This window comes from Prionailurus bengalensis, chromosome C1 (genome assembly GCF_016509475.1).
Source record: "Prionailurus bengalensis isolate Pbe53 chromosome C1, Fcat_Pben_1.1_paternal_pri, whole genome shotgun sequence".
NCBI lineage: Eukaryota > Metazoa > Chordata > Mammalia > Carnivora > Felidae > Prionailurus > Prionailurus bengalensis.
Window position 1 is genome coordinate 119,537,400 of NC_057345.1, and position 15,147 is coordinate 119,552,546.

Sequence of the window (15,147 nt, forward strand, 5' to 3'; positions counted from 1 at the left end):
GTCTGTGGTGTTTTCTGTCCCTGCAGGTCTGTACTTTTTCTTTTTTTCTTGTTGTAAAATAATGTATTTATTTATGAGAAAAAAACATACGATTTTTTTTTTAAGTGAAAGAAATGGTTATCCAAAAATCATCATGGACGATTGGTTCTCTAGTCATAACTTATTTTTCTGAAATTAGGGATTATTTGGGTGGCTTGCATGTTGGGTTCCTTAAAAAGATTGGAAGATGGGGCGCCTGGGTGGCTCAGTCGGTTAAGCGTCCAACTTGAGATTCTCTCCCTGCCACTCTCTCTCTCTCTCTCTGCCCCTCCCCTACACGTGCTCTCTTGCATGTGTCCACCCTCTCTGTCTCTCAAATAATAAATTTCAAAAATATTTTTTTTAATAAAAAAAGAATTTAAGACTAAGGTCATTCTGTTCATTTTGTGTTCTTCCCATGGTTTCCATTAGAGCCACTGTGGACCGTTACCGTCTTTGGTTAGCAGAGATTATGAGTCTCTCATGACCACCAGTGGCATCCTTTTGGCCACAGTGAGAGGTTTTCTGATGTAAGAGTGTTTCTTTTCTTTTCATATTTCAGCCCACACAAATAACACGACTGATTTCCCACCCCCCGAGCTGTGTTTCCTTACTTCAGGAGCAAACTATAATAGAACCAAACTCATTTCTTTGGAGAGAAAAGGTAGCAGGATGTTTGCACTTCTGGAAGAAAATTGTTCACTGAGAACAAGTCTAAGTCATGGAAGGTACATTTTTTTCAAAATAATATAATACTCTGGGTTCCCTATAATGGCTACTACCAGTTCCTAAAGAGTCCTGATTTCAAAGGGGCCTCTCGGACAGCATGTGGATCTAATGAGAACTCCTACGAAGTTAGTCGGCCCTAGAATTATTCCAAGAACCCTCAAAATTGCTAGTAGGACAAATTGGTTTCATTGTGGTAGAGGCCAACTTAAAAAAAAAAATCGGCTTTGAAAGTCTGATTAACATAATCAAAATATGGTTTTTTGGGGCTTGTTGAAAGATTTAGTATAGTAGAGCCTTATTTAAAAGAGAAAGTTTATTCATGGTTTCATTCATTAAAAAAGGGCTGAATGGACCAATGACCCAGGCTCCCGAGGAGTGAATAAACACTTAAATAAGACACAGTTTTTGCCTCAGCAAGTGGGGAAAGATATTTAAGCAAGTAATTTTAATATAGTAACAGTGGAAGCTGCCATGGGAACAATGATGATGGGATAGTTAGTTAATTCTATATTCTGTGCAGGCTTAGTTTTTATTTTTATTTATTTGTTTTTTTAAGTTTATTTTGAGAGAGCAGAGAGCTGGGGAGGGGTAGAGAGAGAATCCCAAGCAAGCTCCATGCTGTGAATATGGAGCCCGAAATAGGGCTCTCTCCCACAAACTGCAATCATGACCTGAGCCAAAAGTAAGAGTTGAACACTTAACCAACTGAGCCACCCAGGTGCCCTTGGTTAATTTTTATTTAAAAAAAATTTTTTTTAATGTTTATTTATTTTTGAGACAGAGACAGAGCATGAACAGGGGAGGGTCAGAGAGAATGGGAGACACAGAATCTGAAACAAGGCTCCGGGCTCCGAGCTGTCAGCACAGAGCCCGACGCGGGGCTTGAACTCACGGACCGCGAGATCATGACCTGGGCTGAAGTCGGACGCTCAACCGACTGAGCCACCCAGGCGCCCCTAATTTTTATTTTAAAAGAAGTATCCATTGAGCTTTTTCTTAAAAGATTGAATAGGAATTTTTACTTAGTAGAAAATAAGGGAAAAGCTTTTAGGAAGAGGGACCAGCATGTATAAAGGCAAAATGCTGTTAAAGAACTTGGGATTTTCCGCAGGAAGTTACAGATTTCAATGTACTAGAGTGGAAGGCCCTTGCACCAGAGGGGAGGAAGAGAAGGCCAGAAGGGAGGTTGAGCTAGGCTTTATCTATCACGCTAAGGAGTTGGAACTTTACCTAGTAGGTAGTAGGGAGCCAATGGAAAGATTTAAACAGATAAATTATAGGACTAGATTCGTATTTTAGAAAGGGAGCTTTGGCCGCAGCATCTAGAAGGCAGAAAGACAGTTGTCATGGACCAGGCAAAAGTCTGGATGGCCTGACCTCCAGAGTTCGGCACAGGGGAAGGGGAGGGGAGGAGACTTTCTCGCGAGATAGTGTTGACATTTGGTCACGCGTTACATGGCAAGCATCTTGTGGGGTACTTTACATATATTATCTCATTCACTTTTTACCCCAGCTCTTCAGTCTAGATAGTATCATATCTATCTATGGATAAAGAATTGGGGCCCAGAGAGGTAAGGTAGTTCACCCAAAGTGATGCAGTCGTGTACAGTGGGATTGGACCTGGGTGTATCTTGAAGTCCTGACCTTGCCCTGTCAGCCCTGTGGCCTCCAGTTAGAGGTGTGGGGTGGAGGGACTGGGGGAATCTGGGGCTTGGTGAGGGCTGGGTGTGGAGGGTGTAGCAGAAGGAGGAGTGGGGACTTGGTGATTCTTGCCGGAGCCAGTGGCTGGCTTGATGGCGAGGGCATTCACCCAAGTAGGGGATTTGGTGAGGAGAAGAACAGGTTAGAGCACATTACATTTGCTCATTTTGCAAACACTCAGTTTACACAGTTTTTCTTTTCCTTTTTTTTTTTTAATGTTTATTCGTTTTTGAAAGACAGAGACAGAGCACAAGCAGGGGTGGCGCGGAGAGAGAGGGGGACACAGACTCTGAAGCAGGCTCCAGGCTCCGAGCTGTCAGCACAGAGCCCGATGCGGGGCTCGAACCCATGAACCGTGAAATCATGACCTGAGCGGAAGTCGGATGCTCAACCGACTGAGCCACCCAGGCGCCCCGAGTTTTTCTTTTCTAAGAAAAATGAAGCCTTTTTTTTTTTAACCTGTATATTTTCTTTTTTAACAAATAATGCAAAAGGATGCATACAAAGTCCTTTGTTTAGGTGTGTATTTTCCTGATTAGACAGTTACATATAGTTATAAACACAGGTGTGGAAATCAAAACTAGAAATGTCTTATGACCGAAGAGGGCTTTTACCAGGAATGGAAGATTGGTTCAAAACTACAGAAAACCTATCAAAGTAATTCACAAAATCTGTAGATTACAGGAGAAAGAAATTACGCTTCTCTCAGTAGCTGCCAAAAAAGCATTTGATGATCTGCAACCCTGGGCATAAGTGAAAGGCAGGAAAAGGATGTGCCCTTCGCTTAGCGAAAGTTGTCCACAGAGAACCCGCTTACTGGACAAGTGTTCTAGGCAGACCTATCAGAGAAGATGCAGGACCAAGGTGACCACTGCTGCCGGGACTATCCAGAATTGTTCCGCGGGTCTTGTTGTAGCCAATACAATAAGAAAAGTGATAAGGAGCACAGATACTGGAGAGGAGGAGGTAAACCATCCCTTTGCAGACAACAGGATTCCAAGCGTATCGAGTGACACATTAGGAGAAGTAACGAGAGACTTCCAGAGCACCTGATGACCAACCTACTGAGACGTGTGCACACAACGTTCCTAGAGGATATAAGAGACCTAAGCGAAGAGGGATCACATGTTCATAGATGGAAACCCCGGTGTCGTAAAGACGTAGGTTTGTACCGAACCTGTAACTTAGTGTAACCTCCATCAAAACCCCCAAGGATTTATATTGGCGTTTGACAAACTGGCTTAGAGATTTTATTTGGAAAAGGAAATGTGCGAAAAGAGCCACGATCAACTGAAAAAGCAAAAAGGAAGGGGGGTTACCCACCAGGTGTCAAAATATGCTTTAAAGGTGTATAATTAAAACAACTGGGGAGTGATACAGAAATAGACCAAAAAAAAAAAAAAAAAAAGAGAATAACAAGTAAAACTAATGTATGTGGAAACTTAGTATATAATAAATGTATTTGTAAGAAAAGAAGGATAATTATATGCTAACTAATTTGGATATAAATTTTAAAAAATGTGTGAGTGAAGGGGCAGTGAGAGACAGGAAGACATGGAATCCGAAGCAGCTTCAGGCTCCGAGCTGTCAGCACAAAGCCCAATGTGGGACTCAAACCCACGAACCGTGAGATCATGACCTGTGCTGAAGTCGGACACTCAACCGACTGAGCCACCCAGGTGCCCCATATTTGCAGTTATAAAGTAGACAAAGAATGGGGCTCCTGGGTGGCTCAGTCGGTTAAGTGTCTGACTCTTGATTCCGGCTCAGGTCATGATCTTACCGTTGGGTTAGTGAGATCGAGCCCTGAGTCAGGCTGTGCACTGATAGAGAGGAGCCTGCCTGGGATTCTCTCTCTCTCTCTCTCTCTCTCTCTCTCTCTCGCGCGCGCGCGCTGCCCCTTCCCCCCACTCAAATAAACATGAAAAAAAATTTTACATAGACAAAGGATTCGTTTCCTGAATATGTGAATAACTGTTATTATAATAAGTCTATGAGAAATGGACACACATGCCACAAAAAAACAGGCACATTTTATGGAGGAGTTCATGAAAAAGGAAACCTGTATGGCTTATAAACATGTGAAAAGGAGCACATGGTGTTATTCAAGGAAATCCAAAACAAAAGGATACATTTTCATTCGTCAAGTTGGCAAAAAGTAAAAAAGCGTTTGGTAATAAATATTGGCAGTGATGTGTACCCACGCTGTCAGTGGGAGTAGAAATTCGTGTGCAGTCCCTTAGGTGTGGTAGCTAGTAAAAAACCAAAAGTGCAGATTCCATTGACCCAGAAGTTCCACCTCCCAGAATCTGTCCCAGGGAAACCCTCTCGTGCCTGCAGAAGGAGGCATTTATAAGGGAATCTACTGCAGTGTTATTTGCAATAGAAAAACACTGTAAACAACCTAATTAAAGTCATAGCAGAGTAAACAAAGTACAGTGTATCTGGATTCTCAACTACTTAATTTGAAACAATGAGGGGCACATATATTATTTACTGACATGGGACTGTCTTCGGGACATCTTGATGGAATTGCAGAGGGACTCAAACTGTGATGTCATTTGTTTAAAGGCACAAAATAATACCTATAATGTGTCTATATATGTACATATATATGAATATACACATTGTATACACATATGTACATATGCAAAAAAGAATATACACCAAATTGGTAACTCTGATTACCTCTAGGGAGGGGACCACAATTGGGAGGTGAAAGTCCTAAAATCGTAAAAGCCTGTAATGTTTATAAGGAGAGTGTATTTGTGTTAAGAATTACTAATAACTAATATCTGTATAGAAATGAAAAGAAATAGGGGCGTCTGGGTGGCTCAGTCAGTTAGGCGTCTGACTCTTGATCCCAGCTCAGGTCTTGATCTCAGGGTTGTGAGTTCGGGCCCCATGCTGGGCATGAAGCCTGCTTAAAAAAATTAATTTTAAAAAATTAAAAGAAGCAAGGAAAAAAACTCATTAGGCAATCTCCAGTAACATTTTGGTTATCCCGTCTAGGGTTATTTCTTCTATATAGGTTTTTTAGTGTTTCTGATCATTTTGGTGTGTTTTTTTCTGTTGTTGTTTATTTTATTATTATTTGATTATTTTTATTTTTTTGAGACAGAGAAAGAGCATGAATAAGGGAGGGACAGAGAGAGAGGGAGGCACAGAATCCAAAGCAGGCTCCAGGCTCTGAGCTGTCAGCACAGAGCCCGACACGGGGCTCAAACCCACGAACTGTGAGATCATGACCTGAGCCGAAGTTGGACGCTTAACTGACTGAGCCCCCAGGCTCCCCAATTTTGGTTAACAAGCAGGTAACATCTGCTTGTTAAAAACAACCAACTTTTAAGGTAAGTAAAAATCCCCTTCTTCCAAGGTCATTCCTTTGCATAGCCCGATATGCCATACTTTTTTCTGCATATATCTCATTATTTACACATGCATTCTAAAGCGCTATCATTTGATATTTATTTTTTTTATTTATTTTATTTTTTTTTCAACGTTTTTTATTTATTTTTGGGACAGAGAGAGACAAAGCATGAACGGGGGAGGGGCAGAGAGAGAGGGAGACACAGAGTCGGAAGCAGGCTCCAGGCTCTGAGCCATCAGCCCAGAGCCCGACGCGGGGCTCGAACTCACGGACCGCGAGATCGTGACCTGGCTGAAGACGGACGCTTAACCGACTGCGCCACCCAGGCGCCCCTCATTTGATATTTAAAATATTCTCATTCTCTTAAACACGGTTCAGGAGTATCCTTTTCCTTTGGAATCATCACTATGTTCCAGACACTGCAGGTGTCGTAGGTATGATCTCATAAGTCCTCAAGTTGGAAAGAACTCCGAGCAGAACCCCATCTGTAGACTGAGAAGCCAATGCCCACCTCACAGAGTTTTGGGGATCGAGCAAGACATTGCCTACGGGGCACGCAGGGCTAGCACAAAGGTAAGTGCACAGTGTCTTATGCTTATTATGAGCACTGCAGCAGCCACCAACTTTATCAAGGCACCAAGAACCTTGATGCTCTCAGACTTGAAGACACTCGCCCAAGACCTAAAACCTGAGAAGTCACAGAACAGGTTCCTCCTGCCTTCAAATGCCATACTTAGCAATATTGGGCCCTTGGAGAAACATGGTAGCAAGGGTGTCGGCCAAGAGACGCTGTCCCGTTGTTATTGGTTGGCACCCCTTCTGCATGGTTCTGTGCCCTTTCCAATTGTTCCTGTGCCACAGGAACATACAGGCCCTAGTCCCACATTTAGTCCCACATTTAGCTAAGCCTCGCTGTACGTGAGTTTGAGGAGCTTTCCCTCAGCAAAGCTGTTTTAGTTGCTTTCCTTTCTGCCTCCTCCACACGCAGGCAGGGGAGGTGAGGATGTTCCTGCCTCGTTGGGACACCCAGAGAGGCGGCTTTGCCTGGGCCCCTTTGGAAAACTGCCGCTGCATATGAAGGCAAGGAGGGGGTGTCTGAGACCGTGGACTCGCATCTGTAGTGGGAAGAGAAGTCTGAGGATGACGGTGTTCGAGGTACGACCCTTGTCATCTTTCCTTTGTTGTGTGTGCATGCGTGTTGGGGGCAGGGCTCTGATTACTGGTTTTTCACAGTTTCCCTTACTTTCCTCAGAACTCTTCTGATTCGTTAGATTAGCATAAGTAACTGAAGCTGGCAGGATAGTTCCTGAATTGGTTGGAGGTTAATATTTTGAACTCCACCGTCAAGGCGGTGGGTCTTGGGTTCTGGAGGCCTGGGCAGCCCCCATCGCGCACGTGGGACCCACACTATCAAACTCATTGCCACCCTCCACCTCCCTCTGTGCCCCGCCAGCATTTGTGGGAGGGGAGTTTGTGGTAGGAGCCAGAAAGATCACGAGCTCTCTCCTATCCTTTCAGCGTTAAATTCTGTTTAGCGAAAAACAAACAAAAAAACTCATTTAATTTCCTAATCCTTGTCCTTCCTCCTCCCTCTAACCCCCAACTTTGCTCCCAGTGTCATCAGACTATGCACTGCCTACCTCCCACCCCCCGTTGCAGACTCCTGCAGGCCCCCGGCCGCCCGCCCCCCATTCCTTCACCATATTAGCTCCTGGCTCACCGTCACCTCTCCAGTACCGCTCTGGTCAGGGTTCAGTACAGAGAAGCCTCACGGTACTGCGGGGCTCTCAGGTCACTGACCAGCCTGGCTGCGATGTACTGATCCCGTACTCCGTCTCGGCCTCCTGCTCCCGCAGTCACACCTTAGCCATGGTCATCATCAGTAGCCACACCCCAGTAGGCAACACGGTCTTCATAACTACACCTCTCGTTTTCCAACCGTGGCCCCCTGCCCTTCCGTCCCTCCCCCTCCAGTGCCCACCCCCTCAGCGGTTCTTCAGCCTCGCCAGGCCTAGAGTTCGTGGCCCCTACCACCTTTTCACTGCCCCTCCCCTCCCCGGAGATTCTCTGGTCCTCATCCGCCATGCCCCTGGGTTTAGTCCCACTCTGTGCCTGGAATGCCTGCACACGGCTGGATACAAGCATGTGGACTGACAAAGCTTTGGTTCATGAGTGCCGGGCTCCAGTAAGTTCCTAACGCTGCCCAGCAGCCCCGCACGTCCCTGGTTCCTTCGTCCTCCAGTGGACATTCTCCTTGACCCTCGACCCTCGACCCTGACCCCTCCTCTCCTCTTGAGGGCTGCTCCTGTTGTTTCCTGTTTCACTGAGAAAACAGGCTATCGGCGGGTGGCTTGCTCCTGCTCCCACTACCGTGTCCCCCTGCTTGTGACGGTGGTGAGCCAGCAGCAGTGCCCCTTTCCAAGTCTGTCCTCCGTCTGGGCATGCTCCCTGCCCCCGCCCCCGCCCCCAAGCACCACCACAGTGCTGTCCTCGCCCCTCCTCCGGGTCATTCCCACCGGCATGTGAACATGCTGGGGTGACTCCCATCTTCCTGTTAACACAAACCCTTGACAGAGTTCTGCACACCCTCCTTTTTTCCACTTCTCAGCTTCTCTTGAACTCTCTCTGGTTGGGCTTCTGTCCCCCTTGGTCTAGTGACACGGCGCCGGGCAGGGTCACCAGTGGTTCCCCTGTTGCCAGAGGAATATGCTTCTCCGTGTTTGAGTCCACCTGTCAGGGACATTTGACACAAAAGCAACGGACACCCTCCTCTTGCAAACCCCTGCTTCTTGTGGCTTCCTCGCGCTCCACTGGCCACTCAACCTCATTTCCTCCGCCCACCCTTATCTCCTCCAATACTGGAACGCCCAGTCCCCCTGGCTTCTCCAACTGCATCTACCTCCGTGATGAGCTCAGGCATCTCACAGCTTTCAACACCAACTACATGCTGCCGACTCCTCATATTACCCCACAGCCCAGATCTTCCCCCGAGCCCCACACTCGTACCTCTAACTGGCCACTCTACATCTCCATTAAGGTGGCGAATGAGCTAACAGACATCTCAGACTTTAACATGTCAGAGAACAAGCTTCTGAGCTCTCTCCCCTCCCCTGGTCACCCCTCGGTCTTCCCCACCGAAGGAAAGAACCCTCGTCCGTTTGCGTAGACCCAAAACTTTGGAGACATTTTTCTTTTTCCTCTTCTATCCCGCATCCAGTCCATCAACCAGCCCTGTCAATTCCACCTGCGAAGTATATCCAGCCTCCAGCCTCGACTCGCCTTTTTCCCTGCTACTGATTGGCCCAAGGCATCACCATCTCTCCCCTGGATTACTGCAAGAGCCTTCTAACTGGGACCCCCCCTGCTCCTACTCCTTGCCCTGCTACGGTGTCCCTCCCCCAGCAGTCAGTGATTGTTCCAGAACCTAAATCCTGTCATGCTTTGCTGAGGAAAAAAGCCAATTTCTTGCTGAGATTTGTGAGGTCCTATGTGATCAGCCCCTAAGCTTATGTGACTTCAACCGGCATCTCTCCTGTCTCTGAATAGCCACTTTGGCCTTGCTTCTCTTCCTGGTGCATGCCAAACACATTCATAGCCCAGGGCCTTTGCACTCACTCTTCCTTTTGCCTGCAATGCCTTTTCTCCTCGTTATTTTTGTGAGTTGCCCTCGTTTCTGTCAGGTGTCTGCATAATGCTGTTAAAGACTTCCCCGCTCACCCCATATAAAATAGCAAAAGCCTGCCCCCTGCAGCGCTCCCTGCCCCTCTAACTCTAAAAAAAAAAAAAAAAAAAAAAAAATCTTTTTCTGGTCTGTCTCCTGCTGTTAGAATGCCCCCAGTGTATAGAAGTCTGTGGCACCTAGTGGGGCAGCATAAATATTTCTTGAATGAATGAATGACCTTGAGATTGTATTTGAGCCTGAAAGCAAAACTTTATAGATTCTTGAAGCTCATGTCATAGCAAAGGAGACCCGTGTCGATCAGACAAACTCGAGAAGCTTCTGCACTTGAAGAACGGCCATCCGCATGTATACACGGACGTAGGCTGTAATTGGTCAGCAGTCCTGCGCGCATATGTGTCTCGGATGGAATTGAGGAATTGAACGTGAGATGAAACATCTCATCAAGAGTTAGCTGGTTTTTACTGGCCTGAAGCTGGGTGCTGCGGCACCTGTGGCTACCCTCTGCTGCCAGGTGTTTTCTGCAGCGGGGTTCTCGCGTGAGCTGGAAAAAGCGCCGTGGTGGTTATTCACAAGAGGCAACATAGGTGGCCTAGACTGTCATTTGTTTCTGTTTGCACTGTCCCTGGAAAGCTGTACTCGGTTTCTGCTGGAATTGAACCGTGGATCCTACAACTGTACAAATTACAGCAGGATCTCCCCCCTCCCCCGCCCCTGCCACCCACTTACCTTAAAGCAAAGTTGCTTGTTTTACAAGTGACCCAGAAGTGAACTTGTGGTGACATTTTGAAATGACACAAATTCAAAACGGCCAGCGGTGCACTTTGGCATGGATCGGAACTGTTTCTCCCCCAGTGTTTGGTTTTGGCGAGCGTGAGGAAGGAGGAAAGAGGAGGGTTTTTGAAGGCAGACGGCCCTGGGTTAGAAGAATGCATATGTTGTCACTAGTTGGGAGGTGTGACATCGGGCCAGCCGCCCAGTCTGTCTGCGTCTCAGTTTCTTTCCCCGTTAAATGGGGTATGATAGCACTGACTTCACAGAAGGGCTCTGAGGTTTTGGTCAGATGACCTGGCTCAGTGCCTGGCACACACATACTCTATTTTGGGGACAACTGTCACGTTGCTGTTGCACAAAGAAGATTCATTGCACAGAGGGAAGGTTTAGGCACAGAATGAAAGGTTATCCCACATCAAACATTGGGAAGTGGGGCGCCTGGGTGGCTCAGTCAATTAAGCATCAGACTCTTGATTTCAGCTCAAGTCATGATCTCAGGCTTGTGAGATCGAGCCCCACGTAGGGCTTAGCCCTCGGCATGGAGCCTGCTTAAGATTTTCTTTCTTTGCCCCTCTCCCACTTGCTCGAGTGTGTGGCTGTGCGCTCTCTCTCTCTCTCTCTCTCTCTCTCTCTCTCAAAAGAGAGAAGCACATTGGGAAGTAAAGACAGGCCTTTTCCTACAAGTCAGGTATTTTCCACTGCTTGTGAATTCTCTCCCTTCCACCTGCACCTGTCATCTCCCATAAGACTGCCCAGTACTGCTCCTGGGACCCAGGCAAGGACTCAACTTTTCATTTTCCACAAAACCTTCCCTCCCATTCCCTTTCCTTGGGTGCCTTGCCCTTGGATGAAGCTAACGCTTGGCATGTTACCTGTCAAATGTTACCAGTCAAATGTTTCCTGTACTTGTCCTCTTTCTTCTGGTTGGAGTTTTTCCCAATTAGGGTTGAGTTCATTAACAACAGCAGAGCCATTTAAATTTCCTTTTTGTGGGGTGCCTGGGTGGCGCAGTCGCTTAAGCGTCCGACTTCAGCCAGGTCACGATCTCGCGGTCCGTGAGTTCGAGCCCCGCGTCGGGCTCTGGGCTGATGGCTCAGAGCCTGGAGCCTGTTTCCGATTCTGTGTCTCCCTCTCTCTCTGCCCCTCCCCCGTTCATGCTCTGTCTCTCTCTGTCCCAAAAATAAATAAACATTGAAAAAAAAATTTTTTTTAAAAAAATAAATTTCCTTTTTGTAAGAATAAGGCCATTCCTTTCTGTATTCTTTGGCCATAAAGAACAGGAGCAGGGGAGGCGTGGTAGAATGAACAGATACAGAAGTGGATTCAGAGGTTGCTCAGACAAATATCTTTGGGAAGAACAATTTTGCAAAGCCAGGCTTTGCAGTGTGAATATTCTTGGTACCTGCCCGGACTTCTTCAGTGGTGCTAATGCCCCACTATTAATCTTTAGATCTTGTAGAGCAGCTCTTCCTCCACAAAACACCTTTCCTGCTGTTTTAGCAGGTGTACGTTACACGGACTAGAAATCCAGGCAGCAGGTCAGGTGGAGGGAAATCAGCTTTGAACTCACAGTCTGCCACCAGGTGTCAGCAGAGTCTGCCTGGGCCTCGGAGTCTCAAGGGCGAGAGGGCTGGACATTTGTCAGTGACTGTGCTTTGCTGGGGAGGTTTGTCCACCTGTCAGATCAGCCTTGGAGTCCTTTAGCTGAAAGTCAAAGCCTTCAGCCTGTAAATGGTATGGAATGTTGTACTCTTGTTCGAAAGTGATCATGGGACAGCTACTGCCTCAAATTCAGATTTCTTTCAAAAGTCAGTGCCTGATTACTTCAAAACCAATACTAGCTTTAATCGGTTAGACTTCAATAATCTTACTTATTTCTAAAGTGAATACCAACAACGCATTAATGCTTTGGAAAATTCCCCTGCTTATTTGTCGAGCATTACTTTTGGAAGCTAAAGATTGAAAATTGGCAAGCAAGTTTTAATAGATCCTTTGTTAAAGCTTCCAAGGATACTGCATTGTGTGCAACTCCCTTTGTTTAGCTGAGCTTAGATGCTTAAACAAATCCCTTTCCAAACCAGTGATGTTAGAGAAGACATTGTGCTCGGCGGAGGGGCTTGGAAACGAGCCTTCTGCAGGTGACAAGGTGAGTTTGCAGCAGAGCCCAGAGCTTTGGAAGCAGGGTGACTGCCGCCTCAGGGACATGGCAGTTGTTTTGCACGAGGTAGTATCTCGTCCCTTCTGGAGGCTGGAAGTGCTCACATGCGATGAGGCGATACCATTAACCCTTTGAATAGTTTACAAAAAGCCTTGTTTATTTCTAGATTATTAAAGAAATACAGCTGTTAGGTAGTGAACAGAATAAAGAACCAGCCTGCCACAGTGCAGAACTTCCTCTGCATGTTCTTTTCATGATTCAGCTCGAGTCTGGCCGATGGAAGAAAACTCTAGGGCGGAGGGCAGGGCCCGAGATGGCAGGGTCTCTGTATAGCTCTGGGGACTCTCTTGGGGTCTAACTGCGGTCCTCAGTCCTGTCAGTGCCACTTAGCTCTTTAATGCACACACCGTAGCTGGTAGACGCTTACAGGCCAAGATGCTGAGGAGAGGCTGGGTCACATGTGACAGTCCTAGGAAGGCCCGCACCAGGCGGGAGCTCATCAACTCCTTCCCAGCTCTTCCTTTTCCAAACGGTTACAGCCCCTGGCAGAATGGGGCTCACGTGACCTCATGAGCAGTCCCTGGTCTCAGGTCTCCCATGTGTGACAGAAACATGTTAAGACCCGTGTGCAAAGGTTCTGCTGACTGGCCTTCCTCAAGTCTCCAGACCAAGGGGACAGAGTAGTTTATTGAGATAGGAATTTGTATGCAATTCTCTGTATTCGTTTCTCCCGTCATTCCAAGGTGGTCAGGCTCTTTGGTGTTTTCACCCAGGGGTGCTTTAAGACTGAAAGCAGAAGAGTTTGAAGGCAGATTCTTTCAGTCTTTCCTGGAGCCTTAGCTGGTCAGGCAGATTTTGCCATAAGTCTTGAGATGGAGGGGAAGGAGGAGCAGGCCGGGAGGCTGGAATGATTCCACAGGGCAAGTTCTACCACTGGCAGTTTTGTGTGTTCTGGGGAGGAAATTGCTACCCCCAACTGGACAAGCCCTCCCACTGTACTCAAGACTCCAGACCTCCATTCCTCATGGGATATGCCCGGTTGCTCAGCTTCTCGGGACCACATGGATAGCAACAATAGTTTCCTCTGGGAAAGCCACTGTGAACTGATGACTAAAAGAGAATCCTAGAGGGGCGCCTGGGTGGCGCAGTCGGTTAAGCGTCCGACTTCAGCCAGGTCACGATCTTGCGGTCCGTGAGTTCGAGCCCCGCGTCGGGCTCTGGGCTGATGGCTCAGAGCCTGGAGCCTGTTTCCGATTCTGTGTCTCCCTCTCTCTCTGCCCTTCCCCTGTTCATGCTCTGTCTCTCTCTGTCCCCAAAATAAATAAACGTTGAAAAAAAAATTAAAAAAAAAAAAAAAAAAAAAGAATCCTAGAATACTTCGCCCCAGGACCTTTGCATAACCTTGCGGTAGAGGATAAGAAAGGTCAATTAATGGCTGAGATTGAATTTCAAGCCAGATGGGGACCTGGAATCAGACTTAAAAAAGGAAGAAATAGGATGTATACCTGATACTAATATTACATTCTATGCTAACTAACTGGAATTTAAATAAAAACTAAGGACGGAAAAGAAGGGAGAAGAGAAGAGAGGAGAGGAGAGGAGAGGAGAGGAGAGGAAAGGAGAGGAGAGGAGAGGAGAGGAAAGGAGAGGAGAAGAGAGGAGAGGAGAGGAGAGAAGAGGAAAGGAAGGAAGGAAGGAAGGAAGGAAGGAAGGAAGGAAGGAAGGAAGAAAGAAAGAAAGAAAGAAAAAGAGAAAGATGTCTTTTATACATGTGTTTGTTATCACAAATTCATATACAACATGCTAGGGTTGGCCCAGTTTAATATTTAAGGAAAGATAATATAGCCACTCAATTTCTGTTACCAGCCAAAAGGATAATTTAATAAAAATAGAGAACAGAATGAAACTCTATTTCCAAATTATCAAAAGAATCCACTCCTCTTTTTTGAGAATTAAAAAATGTGTGTAACTTCTTACCAAGTTAAAAAAAAAATCAATCATACTGAAAGACTTTTACCACTGTTTTCTGACCTAACTCCTCTCTCTTTGGTGAAGGGTGTGTTTTAGATTTGGGGGACTGGGCATTTGGGAGACACTTTTAATTTGGAAACTCATATCTTTGAGTTTGGGGAAGTTTTCTTGTATAGGCTCTTTAGTGATTTCTTTCTTCTCTGTTTTGTTTGTTCTCTTTGGCATTTTCATTAGCCAGATATGAGACTCCCAGGATTGTTCCTCTAAACTTTTAACTTTTGTCTTTTGGTTTTCCTTCCTGGGAAGTTTACTCAGTTTTATCTTACTATTTAAAGAAAAAAAAGTTTATTTATTTAAAGTTTTTTTTAACGTTTATTTATTTTTGAGATAGAGACAGAGCATGAATGGGGGAGGGTCAGAGAGAGAGAGGGAGACACAGAATCTGAATTAGGCTCCAGGCTCTGAGCTGTCAGCACAAAGCCCAACACGGGGCTCGAACTCATGGACCATGAGATCATGACGTGAGCTGAAGTTGGATGCTTAACCGACTGAGCCACCCAGGTGCCCCTATTTATTTATTTTTGAGAGAGAGCAGGGGAGGGGCAGAGAGAGAGAGAGAGAGAGAGAAAGAGAGAGAGAGAGAGAGAGAGAGAGAGTCCCATGCAGCCTCCACACTGTCAGCACAGAGCCCAATGTGGGGCTTGAACTCATAAACCTTGAGATCATGACCTGAGCTGCAGTCAAGAG

The 15,147-nt window shown here is 46.3% G+C and overlaps 1 long non-coding RNA gene across 1 annotated transcript; it reads left to right on the plus strand.

The window, feature by feature from the left end:
* Window positions 1–6,157: 6,157 nt before the first annotated feature.
* On the plus strand, window positions 6,158–9,623 carry LOC122481264. Its single transcript, XR_006296799.1, has 2 exons — window positions 6,158–6,391; window positions 6,807–9,623. It is a non-coding gene; the product is annotated as an uncharacterized LOC122481264 (long non-coding RNA).
* The last annotated feature ends 5,524 nt before the right edge of the window (window positions 9,624–15,147 follow it).